Raw genomic sequence first — 7012 nt, 5'->3', positions numbered from 1 at the left:
AACCTCCCCCAGCCCAGAAAACCCCTCCAGGTCTGGCACATGGGAACAAAACCCCTGCTCCAAGCTGGGGTAATGGCAGGTGCAACCCCATAGCTTGAATATGGGGTCCTTTTCCCCCCACACCTGGCTTGGGGCATCACAACCAGGTCCGAGCCAGGCACAGGTGGACGTGGTGCTTGGGGATGCTTTGGTGGTGAACTTGGTGGCATGAGGTGAGCACAGACTCGAGGGTCCTAAGGGTCTTTCCCAACCAAATTCATCCTGTGATAAGGATCAGGAGGTAATAAGTGATAGGGGAGGATGCTGCAGGGGTATAGGTGTGCAGGGAGCAACAGCCAGATCCTCTTTGCTGCCTAACAGCAGGAGATATTTTTACATTATATGACCTGAAATGCTTCACAGAAATGCCAGTTTGGCCTGTGTTCAGCTACTATGAACACCAAAAAAAGAGAGAAGGAGACCTGATTTTTTTCCCCCGTAAGAGGCCAGCCCTGGCCAGGCTTCACTGCAGTCATGGGACAGCAGCTGGGATTTTCCTTCTCCACCAAGAGGAGGAACAGGGAGGAGGGAAGGAAGTGGTGAGCACTCCCTGGGGGTTGGGAGAGCTTTCCAAACCCAACAGGACAAACAAGCGGGGACTCTTAGCATTGGGGCTGGTTTCTCTCCTGTGGTTTGGCCTTTTGCAGGGTGGGAAGGGCACCTCTGTGTTGGTGGTACCTGGCGAGAGAGCTGAGAAAAACTTGTTTACGAGAGAGAAATGTGGTGTGTCTTCAGCTGAAATTCCTCCTGGGCACTGAGATGATGCGGAGGCAGCTTACAGGTACAGATCCCGGCGGGTCTGGTGGCATCCCACCCCACCCCATCCTGAACCCTACACTAGGATCGCATCCTAGAGAGACCCCAGCTTTTGCAGAGCAGCAGCCCTTTTTTAATTAAGAAAAAGGAGGAAAAAAAAAACTAACTCGTGCTCACTGCCTGCATTTTCTGCTGGGCTCCGCACGGTGGCACAAGGAAACCTCTCTCCGGAGGAGCATCCCCCAAGCTCTTTCTCTTTGCACCAGCGATATTTTGGCCAGGAGAGGAGCAGCACAAGCCTTCTGCAAGCCAGGCAGGGATGTGGGGACACCCTACAGCCTCTCGGGGGCGTTTAGGATGCCGGGTGCCTCTGTTGGGCAGCTCCCTTTGGAGAGCCCCAGGCTGTCACTTGGAGGCGTGCTGCTGGCACCGTTCCCTTGCCAGCCTGCTCTCCTCCTCGCTGTTTATTCCTGGGGTGAACAGGGGCTGGCTGCTCGGATGGGGGGGAGAAATCATCATCTGACCGACCCCAAACCACACAAACACAGCAGCCCTGTGGTTCCGGCTTGCCTCGACGGCTGGAGGAGGAGAAAAGCAGCTGATGCTGCCTCTCTGCTGGAGCCAGCCGGCTGTGTAACCAGAGGCTGCTGATAAGCAGATGACTTATCAGCCCATCTCCACCAGCAGCATCCCGCTGGGGTGTCACGGGGAGAGTTTGCTTCGAAACCCAGCCTGGGGAGAGGCTGATTTTTGGGCAGGGTGCCTCCATTGCCTCCTGCACCACCTGCGTTGGGGGCAGCACTGCTTGTCCCTTCTGTGCCCTGGCTGGAGCCTGCCAGCAGGGCACGGGGAGCCAGCAGCACGTGGAAAAGAGGGCAGAGAGGGCCAAATGGAAACTCATTAGGGAGCGGATCGACCGGCAGCCCTCCCTCGGCAGGGCCAGCAAAGGCTCCCCTTGCGCGCCCTTGCTGCGAGCGCTTGTGCAGCGGTGAGCTTTGCAGCTCCATCCTGTCCTTCTCCTCCTCTCTGCCCCTGGGATCACGTCTGACAGGGACAGCAGCAGCCTGAGGGCTGGGAACCAGCACCAGGTGATGCCACCCGGCTCGGGAGCAGGTTTGGGATGGATGGAGATGGAGCTGCGGGCATGGGAGTAGCCGAAGGTGCTGCCAGTCCTCTTGTCCCCAAGCCCAGCTCCTGGGCTCTGTCTTCATTTCCACGCCAACCTCTGCCCATCACATGCCTGCCCAAGCTGTCTCCTGTCAGCCCAAAATCTGACCAAAATCCTTGTGCTCTTGCTTAGGGTTAAGGGCAGAGAGCAGGATGCACCTCGGCAGGTCCGGGAGTGCCATGGCGCCGTCCCACATCAGAGCAGGTCACAGGGAGGGAACAAGAAAAAAAAATTAAAAAACTATTTATTTTCAGCCAGTGTTCAAATAGATTGAGCAATGCTCTGAGAACGCCCTGTGGTATGCGCACATACCTGTGGCTGGCAGAGCTGGGCTTGGCCAGCACAAAGCACCCTGTGAAGCCTGTGGGATCCCCGAGGAACCCAAAACCCCTCATAGGAGAGGATTAGGGGAGAGCATCATCTCAGAAAGCTTATCGAAGAGAGGGTTATTCCAGCACAGCCAAGCTGCCCTGCTTTCTCACAGGTTTTCCCACCTGCATTTGGCTTGCTAGGTAGGTCAGCACTGCATTTATCAGCACGGGGATGTGGCCGGACGGCCGCACAAAACCTTATCTCATCCCCTATTTCCGTGTGAGCAGGGCGGGTGCCAGGCCGTCCCTCTGGAACAACGAGGGCTTGTTTTTCCCCACGGGAAAGAGCTGTGAAAGGCCACGCCGGGGCCCCGAGGTGCTTTCACTTCTCCTGCTTGCTCCTACCGAGCCGTCCTGCAGGTAGGGATCCAGAGGCCGGGTTATAAACCCCGCTGTGGAAATGTTCCCAGCACTGCCGCGACCCTATTAAACGCTCTGGCAGCCAAGCGAGCTTGTTTATGGGAATTTCCTGGGTATTCTGCCAGCTTATGGGATAAAAGTTGGGGTGACCTCCCAAAGGGTGCCCTCTCCAGGATCCTACATGCTGAATCTGGCAGCAGGGCTTTGCTCCTGGTGATCAGCCCTGTCGCCTCGCTCCTGGTAAGTGCAATCTTATTTTTCAGTCTTATTCCAGAAGGCTTGAGTGTAACGCTCTGTTATCACCCAGCGTTACATTAAAACCCATCACAGCCCAGAGAATGGCATGCAAAGGCCTGAGGAAGTGGGGTATCACCCCCTGCATCTCTGTTTCGGTGGCACGATCGGGTGCCAGGCACCAAATTATCTCTGCCCCACTGTTACGTGCTGCAGCCAGCCTCAGCCTGCCTGAGATGCGCCGTGTCTGGGGTGTCAGCTCAGAGAATCTGGGCAAGATCTGATCTCAGCGTTAGATAGCTCCTGCCACGGGCTCACATCTGCTCGGTGGTGGTTTCTGATGCGTACATAGTGAAAGCAAAATCTTGGGGTTTTTGTTTGTAGTCCGGTGCCTTGAAAGCAGGATCCAAGTGAGCTCCAGGCCAACAGTTCCTGCCCATCTGAAATCCCGTATTCCAGGTAAGATTTCTGGATATAAACACATCAAATTCAATGTGGGGATGTCACTCTTTTTTTTTTTTTTTATGGATCTCAGCCAGCCTCCAGGGACTTGCCTCTGGTTTTCTTCAGAAAAACCGAGTCCTCTGCTATCAGCCCTTCCCTTACGTCGTCTCCCCAGCAGGCTGGTGGCAGCAGAGGAGATGTGTGGGGTCGGCTTCTCTGACTTTTAATGGGGTAAGGAGACCCCTCTGGACTCCAGCAGAGCAGGAACAAGCTCGGTGATGGCAGCCTGTCTTCAGACAGCCCGAAGCAAGCTCTCCAGACGTGCCCAAACTCCTGCATTGCAACCTCCTGCGTTTCCCAGGCTGCCAGCTCTGCAGAGCCCTTTGCCTCAGCGCGGTTCATTTGCGCCCCTGCTAATTGTCAGAACAGGAACATCCAGTTACGGTCCCCACCTGATAAATAGGATCTTCTTTGCATCTCTGTAGGTGCTCAGGGCCCCAAAGCAACTGGCAAAGCCTGCGGCCACCTCCGCAGGTTGCGGAGCAAGCAGGCTCCTCCACCCTAAATTTTATGACCTGTTCAAGTTCCTGTGGCCCCTTCCCCAAGTATTTCACACCTAAGATGTGTGATCAGCGTTAAATTTTCAATGAACTCACCCAGAGCTGGGCTCTGACACCTCGTTGCCCAGGCATGAGCAGGATTTGTGCATGCCTGGTGCCTGCTGGACCCAAAACTTGGTTTTCTCCTGCTGTAATGGGACGTAAGCCATTGAACCACGCGTGTCTGAAGTGGCCTTGAGCTCATGTTGATTTGAAAGGGGCTAGGACTGGGTGCAGGACTGGCAAGGGAATGTGGGCAATGCAGTGAAATTGGATCATGTTTTGGGGCTTGCTCCTCTCTGAAGGCAATGCAACACTTCTCATGTCAGGTAGAGAACAGGCTTGTAGCATAATCCTTCAAAATTGGTTAGATCCACATTGGAGAAACCTGGCTAGATAAGAGAAGGGAGAAAAAATCTGGTTAGATAAGAGAAGGGAGAAGTCATGCATCCTACTGCTCCATCACCTAGCTTTGTAATGCTCACATGATTAGGGAAAAACACCACAAATCCATTTTCCACCCTGCAAATGACACTCCACAAACATCTTTTTCTGATCCCGTGACTGTTATTTTCTAATTGATAATTAAAGTTGAAAGGCCACTTTCTTTAAGTGAGGCTGTCGGGGTCGTTCTGGCAGCATCCAAACAAGCTGTGGTCATGCAGTAAAGTAATTAAACAGTTGTATTAATAGAAAAAAGAAAAAAAAACTATCCCTCATGGGCCATGTACAGAAATAGCAGAGGCATTGTATGCCCCTTCCCTGTCCTTCTTGTTTTGCTCTGATGTGCTGGGGTTGGAAGATAAGAGGTCTTTGTAGAAGAGCCCCTGCAAGTTCCCTCTGCAGCACTTGGGGCAGAAATTTGGAAAATCAAACTTCATTATTCTTTTAAAAATAGCTTGTTCTGTCCCTTGGTTTGGCCATGCAGTGCCCGGAATTACCAGGTGAAAAACAAGGATCAGGAGTGAGAGCATTGGCAGGCTCCCTGGGGTGGGATTTGCTGAATTTGCTGAGATCAGTGAGCGGTATCTCATCCAGTGAGCTTGTCGAAATCTGCTCACAGAGGATGGGTTTGCTTCCAGTTATTGGAAAATACACCACAGAAGGCCCAGGCCACTTGTGCTCTGTATCAGTTTACAGTTGATTTTATAAATGACTGCCGAGAAATGCAAAGATAACAGCTCACATTAATGCCGTGCTTAACAGAGCAGCCCTGAAGGAATGCTTCTCTTAGAGAACCTACCCCCCAAATCCCATCCCTTTACTATCTGACAAGACCAAAAATCACAAACTGAGCCCAACCTTTACCCAAACCTTAATTATTAGGAGGGGCTTAGCTTGTAAAACTCCTCTCTCCATTTTGCCGCCCTGGTCCCCAGCATGACCAAACCCAAGGGCTTTAACACACAAAAAAGCCTCCTCCTGCCTCACATCCCTGCTCCGAACTCCCACCCCGTGCATGCGTGGTCACTGCAAGCACTGGTGAACTTCACATCATGCTGTCTGGCCCCATGACATGTGATAGCATCTCTCTGTGGTTTCGTTGTTTGGATAGATTTATTTTTTTTTATTTTTTTTTTTTACATCAGTTCACAAGATTCGGGAGCCCACGTGAATAGTTGTTGGAGGAAGTGATGATAGGGGAACCAGCTGCGGTCAGGCAGATTTAATTTTCTTTCCCATGCAGAAGCTGTGATCGCCGAAAGCCTGAATCTGAACCTCTGCAAAACTCTGCAAACTGCCTTGAAAAAAGGTAAAAAAAAAAAAACACCTATTTTGGCTAGTACATTGAGCTGGGGTGGGGGAAGAGTTTCCCTAAAATAATGTGGTTCCCAAGATTTATGCCAATCTATGGACCTGCCTCCAAGGAGCTGCCCACGTGATGTTTTTCTGACGAAACCAGCACTGTTCAGGGGTGTGGGCACTTAGGTATCCTTGTGTTTTTAAATATTGGTTTTTTTTTTAATTTTTACATTTTCATTGCGTAGCAAGCCACGCATCAGTGCATCCTTGTCCTTGCATCCCAAGGGGTGCAAACCCAAATCTGAGATCCTGGCTTGCACCAAAAGGCCCTGGAACAGGGTCTTGTTGTGATGTTAATTGGCGTTTATTGACCTGCTTTGCTGTTCGGATTCAGTGGGGCTTTCAAATACACTTATGTAAGGGCAGCCCGGCTCGCCTCTGCCCCTGCCAAAAACCTAATTGCTTTTGTGGGAGCACGTCTGCGCTGGACATCAGCGCGTGGCTTCCAGCGAGGCTCCTGTGTTCCTCCTCTGCAGCTCAGCGTCTCTAACAACCGCTTTTTCTGCACCAAATTCCTCCAGGTAGGGACTCAGAAATCCTCTTCTGGCTCTGGTCGTAGAGTTTAGCCTAATCTTTGTTTCAGGAGAGTTGGTGGGGTAGAAAACTCCCTGCAAAAATCCTTCCCTGCTCCCACCCGGCTGAATGTTTCTCCCCTTTGCTCCTGCTGGCTTGCTTTTTGATAAAATACCTGTCAAGGGAAAGGAAGTGTGCCTAGCATTGCTCCGATGGAGATAAGGAAAGGGTTTCTTTTAATGTTTAAGATCATTGTGCTAAAACACAATGTTTTACCCAGAGAGGGAACAGCAAGTATGATAACAAGACCAGCTTTGCTAATTGGATTATTGCAATTTAAATATATTCTTTCGCATATATGAGGTACTTAGCCTTTTTTTTTTTTTTTAATCCTGTCAAACCATCTTTTCTTGATAACTGTAAATGAGGGGAGCACCGTGCCCTAATTAGGCTGTTTGTTATGAGTGAAGCTCAGCTTCTCCTGGCCGCTGGGAGAGCAGCTGATGAACACAGGAGGCCTTTTTCTGGCATGGTCATGCTGGTGACAGCACCCCAAGGTGCCTTTTGATCCCCACACAAGGCTGTAGGTGCAGGATGGTGGGTTTAAGGGTCGAAATACAGCAAGGAGCAGAGGCGGTGCTGGGGGGCAGGCTGGTGGGACCCAGCGTGCCAGAGCCGGTCGCTCCGGGCGAGCTGGCACACCAGGGGATGCTCAGCCCCGTGCC

Source organism: Netta rufina (assembly GCF_964035555.1).
Source record: "Netta rufina genome assembly, chromosome: 6".
NCBI lineage: Eukaryota > Metazoa > Chordata > Aves > Anseriformes > Anatidae > Netta > Netta rufina.
Note: the sequence above shows the minus strand (reverse complement) of the source record.